A 10,865-nucleotide genomic window follows, 5' to 3' on the forward strand; every position below is an offset into this window, starting at 1 on the left:
GGCTGGTCTAAGCATTGTGTCTGCTCTGAGCTCAGATCAATATGAGGATATGGGGCTGACCTAATCATATCTGACAGGGAGAAAGTAAGCGAGTGATATTAGCATACACTGATCCACTTCATATTTGCAAAAGTGGTATTTTGGATTAACTAACCATAACAAGTTGGCAAAAGAATGCCTCCATCACTTGTGTGTGTGTGTGTGTGTGTCTGTGTGTGGAAGCCAGATTTTGTGGATGGGAGTGGGGCCATTAGGTATTTTCTCTGTCAAAGTGAATTAGGCTCTTTTTGGTGCAGATTGAGAGGGTGCTTGATTGTTGTGAAGCGTTGAGTCACAGCGGCGCTTCTTAGGTGTGGCGTCGCATAGATGAAAAAGGAGCAGGTGTGATTTAGCACAGGCAATAAAAGGGAAACAAAAATGTGACAGCTCCACACACACATCTAAAGCAGCCATGGGAGCTGCAAATCCAAGATGAGTCGGGATAAAGGGTTCCATTTGCTTCCATTTCTGTCAAATTCTTTAATATTAGTATCTGAAAATATTTAAAAAATGCTATAATTTACATAGCTGTAGCAATAGGCTGTTATAAAGCTCACAGGTTAAGGAGACTGTATACACCACCAGTGTTTTGCCCTTGTTCTGCCATCTTTACCCTAGAACAGACAAATGAGACGGTCTCTTAGTCTCTCAAAATAAAATAAAAAATCCATAGCTCTTGCTACAGTAGACCTTTGGATCCAAACCGATACAAACAGTGGAAGATTTAAAATGAATGAGTGAACATTTTGAGGTTGAGCATTTGTCTTTTTAACATTGTTTTTTGCTTCTTTTTTTTTTTGTTATGTTCTCTGTGCAGCAGCTTGTGACTCATGTCTAGAAAAGCGCTCTAGAAAAAAGCTTTACTTAAGTTATGAAAATATTCCTTCATAACGTTATTTCACTTTTTAGTTTAGGACAATTGTTGCACTACTTCAAAAGTATTCTGACGAGTCTGAGGCTAACTTTATATAAAACACCTTGAAAGAATAGAGGTTTGGTATGCTTTGAGTAGGGACGAAGGATGAGGCGAGATATCGTTATATAAACATATATTTTAGGGAGGGGGGCTTTGTGGTAAAAACTACATTTATTTTTTTCAGCAATTTTGATGCTGTGTAATTTGCCATTTCACAAAAAGGTTATGTTACAAGAACTAAACTTGAGCTAATAATCAAGTAAACACATCTTTAGTATTGTAATTTCTTGCATAAGTACACATCAGTGATCAGGTTCAGAATGTAGCACGTCTAAAGCGATCTGGGCGGAAACAGTCCTTCAAAACCAAGTTCACTTGTTTTCTTTTTTTCAATACATCTTCAGTGGTCTCTAGCATAAATAAATCCTTGTGAGTTGATCTCCGTGGGGGGAAAGCTCAGGTGCTCTTGTTTCTGGAACTAGAAGTGAGCCATAGCAGAGGTGAGCAGAACACACTCTTATTCCTGATATTCTGACACTTCACCTCTGATTGGCCAACAGCAATGCGACTCTACCACTGACTCCCTTTGCTTTGCAACAATGATGTGTTATCTCCACAACTAACACAAGCCCAAAAGAGTTCTGTCATGTTGCAGCGCTGCTAATGCTAACGGTTAGCTTCTGCCAGTCGAGACGTTCCTCCTGGATGCTAAACCAACAACAGCCTTCCCCATCGTTAGCCAAGGTGGTTGAGTCCATGAATGCTAATTTGACAATGTGTTGGGAGTTAGAGTGTTTCCCTGTTTATTTTCAATCAGAAACTAATGCAAATGGGGTAGAAGACTATTTTCACATTTAGCCTTCATGTTACACCCAGAGAGACTGAGAACTTGGTCTTTGAAGCAGCAGCAATGAGGCGTTTTCCTCTTTTGGGAATTTCGTATGATTTTTTTAAGTCTGTAAAAGTTTGTCTCACCCTGTACTGTGATGCATTGTAGGCAATACAACGTGATTTATTTTTATTGCTAAGCCCAACCCCGTTCCACAGATCCTGTCCCACCCTATGCAATTAAAACTGGACGCCACTCAGCATTAGCCAGTAGCGCTGAACACTCGCTTGTGTGGAGATGTCAGCCACAGGTGCACGTTCACAAAGGAAAGGCGTTGTTTCCGGCCATGATCATGGAGGTAGGAAAGAAGAGCTTACGGTGGGTGCAATATGTTTTTCTACCTCTAGATGGTGTCATCTGAGGAAAAAAAAATCTGATTTCTGCCACATACCGTAAATCCTCTAATATTAGCCTGTATTTAATTAACTGCCGGGTATCATATTTTGGCTGGTGTCGGAGTCGGCGGAGGTGAATAATGGCCGTTTTTTTTATTGTGGCCGGGTGGAATGTGGTAACAAGCAAGTACTACGGGGGGGGGGTCATATCCGTCTCACTTTTGATTTGCCAGTGATAGACCGCGAGGGTAACTTTAACCATGGCAGGTGCGGAGATGAAGAGGAGGCGAAAATTTGATATCAAGTTCAAAGAGAACGTGCTGATTATGCTGCAGAACACTCAGGGGAGCAGTAGCAGGGGTTGTATGAACTAGTCACTAGTCGACTTCACCGCTCTATAGTGACTTTTTATGCCTGTCATCGACTAGTCGCTGTCACGTGATAATGACCTGCAAGATGCAGTCCTCTGAAAAGACAGCAGCCTGCTGTCAGCAGGTGACAAGCTCCTGCGCGTCGGGTTGCAACGCACTGTGCAAGAGCGTCGGTACTGACACCCGCCGTAAAACGGACATTTAACCAAATTGTGACGTTTACCCTCTTGCAATTTAACCTTCCCCTCACCCCCATCCTAACCTTAACCAGCTTGCGCATGCAAAGCTCTGATTGTTGACGCGCTCCAGACATCTGCGTCCTGAGCACGGCCACAGTAACATTATCAAATCAGGTGTCGCCACCTCAAAAACTAATTTAACAGGCAATCGTTCATGTCGGCTCATTTCCTTTTATGTTTTCTGTCTTTTATTCTTTTCTTTGTACCTGATGCGTTTCGCTGCTGTGGATCAGGGCGCATCACCTGTTTTATCCTCGGTGACCTGATGTGGCCAGCGAGCACCCCGCAGTTTCTGCGGTCAGTAGATCTTTTAGAACTGCAGTTCAAAGGTAACTCATAAGGTGAATATATATGAACCTGGGTAGCAGTTTTTCTTTAGGATTGAGAGGAGATGCAGGAAGATAATAAACAGGCAGGGCAGAAAAATAGTCAAATAAAAACAAGTTAGTTTTTGTACCTGGTGGTTGCAACAAACAGACACCATTGAAGGTAATCAGAAGTGAGGAACAGAAAATGAAATAATTATTTTTGTGTTTAGAGCAGCAGGAACTCTGAGAGGCTGCAGGTGCATCGGTGAGTTTGTGGCCGCTGCACAGGGGGAGGGGGGAGAGGGCTGAAGCAGAAACTACCGTTGTTAAAAGAAATGTGTTTAACTTTGAAAATGTGGGCGCAGTTTTAATTGTCAAAAACCATTACATCTTTTTGCTCAAATAGAAATTGAGGCCTGCCTCTAATTCTGGTCCTCCTTCCAATAAAGGCCTGGAGCTTGATGAGCTTGAGTCAAATACAGGCCCGGGCCTGTATTAGAGGATTTACGGTACATGCTCTCAGTGTGCCTGACAGAGTGTGACAACACTAAAACCTCTCTGCTTTGGAAAACTGTCAACACATTCCACTGTGTAACAATCTAATATTGTCATATCGCCCACCTCTAACGACAAGTTAGGGTGAATTTTGAAATTTCTGGAATTCAGAGACGTCTAAGACAAGAGGTCAATTGTCTTACTGTTACAAAGCAGGGTGATGTACAGAAAGTAAAAGCGCTATGCCACGCTTTATGCCCCCCTGCATCTTCCTTCCACCCACGCGCCTATACCACCAAAAGCAGCCAGCCAATCATCGTTCGGACCGCTCTGTCAGGGGATGAAGAGCCTGTACAAGCAAGAGGGCAGTGGCACCACAGCTGCCCGCCATGACCCACACAAAAGATAGCGGCCATATACTTTCTGACAGCCAGATTAATGAAACCCTATAGGAGCTCCTCTGTAGGCCTCCCAAAAGCCTGACGGAGACAGAATAGTCTAACCAGTGCCATTCATTACTGCGGGTATACAGAGCACAGAAAGAGCACACACAGCACTGACAAACTAGCTCCTTGTGAGTAATCGCTAAAGAACTCATAAAGGAATACATACACATTTGTTGTGGGCGCAGTAAATCTATGCCACTCCTTTTACAACTATCAAAAACCTGGCTTGTGCCCTGTAAAAATAAATCTGCAGTGCATGTGGCGCAGAGATGATGTGCCGTTATTTTTGTAGTCAGCTATTTCATCTGTTCATCGAAAGGAGGCTTTCGGTAAATTTTTTTTGGTGTCGTTCACTAATGCAGATTAGTGGCCTTGAATGCACGGTAAAGGAGGGGGAAAGGACCCGTGCAGCACGTTTAATGGCACGGGGAAGAACATTTACAGGATGGGGGGGGGGGGGGGGTAGCAGCTGTACCTGTATGAGTTGTTAGAAATCTTAACTCCTGTTTATCTGGGACAGCAAAGATGTAGAGATGATGAAAAAGCTGTAAGTGAAGTGAAAGAACCATGCAATGTAAATAACAGGAAAGAGCGTGCATGCATTTTATAATATAAATGCTGCATTCAAAGCAATACTCTCTTTTTGAGTAGCACTCACACACACACACACACACACACACACACACACACACACACACACACACACACACACACACAACTCCTCTGTGAAGCACATGCAAAGACTCCCACTTGCACATGATTTCTTGTTTTCTTCCATCCACACACACACACACACACACACACACACACACATGCACGCATGCACACACACACACACACACGTGCATACAGAATGTGTTTTAAATCACTAATGTGTAAACAGTTGCTCTTATTTGCACAGACCACCTGTTCTTTCTGGACACAAACAAAGCTTTGGCGTATGATAGGGCGAGTTAACAGTGAGGGGTGCGTAGGGGATGCCTTGCACAAGAGAAGCCTATCCACATGGTGTAGGCTGCATCAGATGGTTGGGCCCTGCATGACGACAGCCATCTCCAACATTAACGCGCTCGGATCTGAAAGAACAGATCTCCTTCAAGCCTGACACATATTGAAGTGTTTTGCCTTCGCTGCGGAAAAAAGCAACTTCCTCCAGTGGAAACGGTGTTTCATTCAACAGGATTCCTCGCCGTGAGAGGATTGTCTTGTTTCTTCATTCTTCTTTTACATCCCCCAATATTTGCAAGTGCGAAAGGGATTGGGAGAGAAACTCGATCTACTTTGAGTTTCGAAAGCACTTGAAGGCACTAAAACAAAAGTCATTAAACGAGTCATCACAAAATCACAGCAGGACTCGGGTAATGCCACTTACAGTAGCTCATTAAGCTATGGCATCCACAGGAAAAAAAAACTGACAAACAAAGAGCATAATCCAAGGCACATTAACTGGGCTGATAATTCAATGAAGTCTCATTTGGCAGCCATCTTGCCCTTGTGATGGTCTTTTTTTTCCCCCACAGCAGCAGAGCACAGACCCCTTCATGACGTTTCTACCTCTCTCTATCATTCTCTCACTCATACACACACACACACACACATACACACACACACACACACACACACACACACACTCTGTCTCTCTAAAACAACAAAACATCCACCATTAGACAACGGGGTACCAGCGTAATTAGAAAATGACTTCCTTTGCAATCCTAGCTAAGTAGTTTACACACTGTAATTACAGGGACAAAATCATCTTTTCATCATTTCACTGATTGAGCTCATCAACCCAGTGGGATCCCAGGACTGTGCTCAGGCAACATCTGGGCTAAGAGAATTAGCCCTCAGTTTAGCAGGCCTTGCACAGTGGCAGGCAAAGCAGCGTGAGCACCGGACATGGAAGAGCTTCTCCAATTTTGGAATAGTGGCGATCACAATTATTATCAGGCTTATTTGGATTCAGCAGAGCACCAAAGTTTACTCGTTCCTGTACTACAGGAGGATCTCTTTTTCCCATGCGCCCAAAAAAATATATATAATCCCTTATCAAACGAGCCCTCCTCCTTTCCAGGTCACTCCTTAAGCACCAGCAGCTGACCTTGGTGCACAACAGCACGTCCTTTCATGGGAAACTTTATTCACCGCAGTTCTCCGTAAGCCACAAGCCTTGACTTTCTAACAAACACGTGCAGTCCAGGAGTTGAAGGTGAAGTGCTTTAGTTTGTCTCTGTCCTGCAGAAGGGCTCTGACTGCCTCTGTGTGTTGGCAACAGAGGCAAGTGTTTAATGTGGCAGCTGTTAGCCTCGTGGATTTTCACTAATCACTCTCTCCTGATTACTCTGACGAGTGTATGATGCTCTTAAATAATCAACCCGCAATGAAAAAAAAAGAAAAATAATTATCATCATCTCCCTAAGTAGTGCAGCTGCACCCGCCTGCAATAATTACAACTAGAACAGGGCGCCTTCTCTCGTCACTTACAACCACTTATTATTAGAGATAACGCTAATTGGTGCAGCGGTGGGTGACAATTCTTCATGAGGTTCGTCGTAAAAAGCCAAACCTTGAAAGTTATGGCACATTAGAGGTCTTAAAGCCAAGGTACGGTATTAAACACTGCATGCTGAGACACGGCGATAATCTGGGCCAGGGGAGTAGTAGACGTCCTATCAGTAGCCCCTTGGTTTCCTCGCTGCCTTGCCCTCACTACACCCTCCCCCCCCCCCCCCATGCCTGGTATCAGCCTGGCAGACACAATTAACATTTTCATAAAAACAATTCCCGGCCTCCAATAGTCCAATGTAATTTGTTTTCCATCTCTGTTCATTAATCATTGTTTAAATCGGTGAGCCATCCCCTCCACTCTGCCATCTGCACTCAGCTGTGTTACAGATATGACACCTTCCCCCTTAATGGGAGCTGACAGCCAAGAGAGGAGGCCTGTGGAAAATAGCTTCCTGCATGTGCACTTCCACCTCGCGTACTGCCAGCAGGTGAGAGAGGGGTATTTAATGGGTTCTGATTAATCTCAAAGGCAAACAACATTACACTACGACGTTATAAAGATGCAGCAGCACATTTTACACACGACAGCAGCAGAAGCAGCAGCAGCAGCAGCTGGAACAACGGATTCAAACCCATGCAGATGTGCTCCATGATGGTGGCAGAGGAATCTGGATTTTGTCAAACTTTAATGCTGTTTTTTTCCCTCTTCTGGTTAAATTAGTGCAGCGTTCCTACAATATGCTATTGTTTTCCTGGAATTGGGAGCAAGGTTATTAATTATTCACTGTTGTGTTCTCATATGAGGGGGCTATGCTTTTCACTGTATTGCCTCATAGCTCAAATACTTAAGGGCCATAGTACTCAGGCAAATTTCATGAGGCAACATCACAGCGATATTATTATCACAAGGCATCCACTTAGGAGATTAAAAGTTTCCTGAAGAGTTTGAATGATTGGAAAGGTTCGGATTGTCCTCTGAAACCGTTTCAAAGTTGCTGCTTTTCTGCACTGGAGTGAGACATCAAATAACTTTTGCCTTGTTTTTGTGTGTTTGTGTGTTTTTTTCTTTTCAACTGATTTTAAGCCTAAGTCTAAACAGCTTAGGCATTGTTGCGAGGAGAAAATCCTACACAGTGTGGTGGTAAGAGGGTGCCAAAAAGTTCCTCTGGCTTGTTGATTTCACCACGGATTACAGATATTCAAATCATGTGCCTCATGTTCAAACAAGTGCCTCTATCAGGGAAGAAAGTTGCCAAACAGAGCTTTGTCATATAATCTGTATGAAGTGACTGCGGCATGATGAGAAAACAAGTATTACTGTTTCACCCAATCAACTATGATTAGAATTTTTGGGGAAGTTTTACCTTTTAAACATGTTAAATTGTATTAGTGTTCATCTTTATTATTTTTGGAGAACGGTTGACCTTTGCCAGAGCTCACACAAAGACTAAATGGCTCAAATAGACACTTCAGATCTTATTTGGGAGAGGGGTGGGGTGTTTTCTAAGGACAACAGCAGCATCAGTAAATGATGTGTGTATTCAAAGCTTAATATTTCATGTTGATTGATCGCTCTGACTGCCACCCACCTGCTCCTCCTCCTGTCCCACCGGAGCTGGCATGAGGAGAATTCAGTAATTGAGAAGAGCAGAGCATGGTCTCTCTTTGCTCACATATGACAGATGGGGCATCATCGCTTCAAAGGAGAGCATTTGGAAACAGGAGGAAGGGGGAGGCAGAGGGTGAGGGTTGCTTTCAGAAGTGGCTGTGCCACTCTGTACAGGTGACAGTCAAACAAAAAAGGTTATTGAAAGGATTTAGAATTAAAAGTTTGATAGGCTCCTTTTATACAAAAGGGAAACTTCACGCACCTGTACCTTTATTCTCACTGCCAACAACTTCACCAGGTCTTTTTTTAACCTTTTTACGCAGACGTTTAGGATTTTAAAACCTTATGTTGTTTTAAATGTAAGAATTTGAAATAAAAAAAAACACCGTAAAACATGTAAATGATTCACCTGCTGGTTTATTTACACTCTTTTCGATCGTTCTTGCCTCGATTGTCGATAACTTCATACTGAAGCCTTGATCACCTCTCAGCCCCATCGCCATTACTTCGGTTACTTTATGAGTAAAAAGACGACAGGCAATGGAAACCCTCATGTGACATCCTTTGAGAAACGCGTCTGTCAGAATCCGTCGCGTTAGAAACTTTTTGAGATTCTTTTATTTATGCGTAAATCTGGAAGAAAGGCGGAGATTTCTCTTACCTGTCCGCTTCGGTGAGGCGCGGAGGACGCGATGTGACAGATGGAGTTCAGTGAAGAAGAGTGATGTTGAACAGGATCACTGACTGACGTGCTGAACGCTCCGCACGCTTTATCATGAACGCCCAGCACTCCGTAGGACGCGGATCTCCCCTCCTCGCTTTTACTTTACCAAAAACGCCTTTTAAACACGCTTCCGACAGGCGAAGCCAGCAGCGCGCTTTGCTGTGTTTCCAGTTGAAGAAAGAGCTAATGAAATCTTATTAAAAAAATACCCGGGATACTTGGACATGTCCCGAAGCCGTATGTCTCCCTCATCTGGCCGCTGGTGTGCAAGTGTAACACCGTCTGGCACCGTGCGTAAAATGTGCACAGGCGTCTCCAAGACGCAGATTCATTCATCCTTTTTTAATGTTTTCTTACAAAGGCAGGATTTTTAGTAAGCGTTATATTACGCCAAGTTTTTTGTGGGGATTATTGGCAACGTGTCATATTTCAGAAAGTGAAATGAAAGCAGGATGGATTTGTATTTATCTTAAAAAATAAATAAATAAATAACATCCCGATTCTGTTGTTGATCGCTTTGTTTTGAAGCCTTTTGCATTGTGCGTTCACACTGCGTGTAGCCTTATAAATAACCTGTAATTCAGCGGTTTAGCCTTTAAGTTGATCAATCTCTCTTAGGGAGGCTTAATTATGCTTGTAACATATTTTACACTTCAACCATCTGACCTTCACTGTAGATTAAACGTCAAGAGGAGGATCGCTTCTTCTGAGTGAATACGTTCACACCCTCTACGAAAGCTCAGACTTAAACAAAGTAACATAAAGTTAAGCAACAGGTGTGTGATCAGAGATGGGTAATGGAGTTTTCCCTTCAAATTTCGGAATTCTGTGATTTGCCTTTTTAATGTGTGTGTTTAAACTTCAATCTCAGGAAAACGTAACCTGATTAAGAGTTCAACGTGTAATTTTTTTAAATTGACCCGCACTTGTATAGCGCCACTCAGAGTAAGGACCCCAAAGCGCTTTACACTACAGTGGATCATTCATTCACACACTGATGGTGATGAGCTACGATGCAGCCACAGCTGCCCTGGGGCGCACTGACAGAGGCGAGGCTGCTCCCGACCACCACCAGTTGTGGGTCAAGTGTCTTGCCCAAGGACACAACAGCATAATTCTCTGTTCGGAGCCGGGATCGAACCTGCAACCTTCCAATTACGGGACAACCCACTTAACCTGTTGAGCTACTGCTGCCTGTTATTGTGCCACTATGGAGTCACTCTCTCCCAAACCAGACCAGAGGCAGACTTGCCATTAGGCAAAGGAAGGCAATTGCATCGGGCACCAAATACTTGAAGGGCCCAGCAACACAAAGATGTTTAAGGTATTTTATTCCTCCATCCATCATCCATCCATCCATCCATCCATCCATCCATCCATCCATCCATCCATCCATCCATTCTCTTCCATTTATCCAGGGTCAAGTCACAGGGGCAGCAGGCTAAGCAGAGAGGCCCAGACTACCCTCTCCACAGCCACTTTGGACAGCTCCTTTGGGGGAATCCCAAAGCGTTCCCTGACCAGCCGAGAAACATGGTCCCTCCAGCATGTCTTGTGTCTCTTCCTGGTCGGATGTGCCCGGAAACCCTCACTAGGGAGGCATCCAGATAACTAAATGCCTTAGCCACTTCAACCAGGTTCTCTTGATGTGGAGGAACAGCAAATCTACTCCAAGCCCCTACCGGATGACCAAGCTTCTCACCCTATGCCCAGCCACCTAGCAAAGAAACTCATTCCAGCTGCTTTATCCGCGATCTTGTTCTTTCCTTCACTAGCTCGTGACCATATATTTTATTGATTCAAAATAAATGCACCCCGTCATTCTAAAAGAAAAGTTACACTGAAATAGCTTTTGGTGTGAAAGCGTTTCAACGACCCCTGGCTGTCATCCAGCTGTAATGGACTAGTACAAGTCCTTAACGATGGAAGTTAATGACCGACGACTATAGCTGGTAATAATAAGTTAAAGAAATGCGCATTATTGAAGTG

At 43.7% G+C, this 10,865-nt stretch overlaps 1 protein-coding gene across 2 annotated transcripts in view; it reads right to left on the bottom strand.

Moving 5' to 3' along the window:
* LOC107389071 (zinc finger protein 536) overlaps positions 1-9,251 on the bottom strand; it is a 32,423-nt gene extending 23,172 nt beyond the window's left edge. Inside the window, exon 1 of one of the 2 annotated variants that reach the window (XM_070550706.1) lies at positions 8,814-9,251. The gene's annotated coding sequence lies outside the window, so the exon portion shown is untranslated. The remainder of the gene's footprint in view (positions 1-8,813) is intronic. The other variant, XM_070550707.1, reaches the window with a different exon arrangement.
* Positions 9,252-10,865: the final 1,614 nt, after the last annotated feature.

This window comes from Nothobranchius furzeri, chromosome 4 (assembly GCF_043380555.1).
Source record: "Nothobranchius furzeri strain GRZ-AD chromosome 4, NfurGRZ-RIMD1, whole genome shotgun sequence".
Classification (NCBI taxonomy): Eukaryota; Metazoa; Chordata; class Actinopteri; order Cyprinodontiformes; family Nothobranchiidae; genus Nothobranchius; species Nothobranchius furzeri.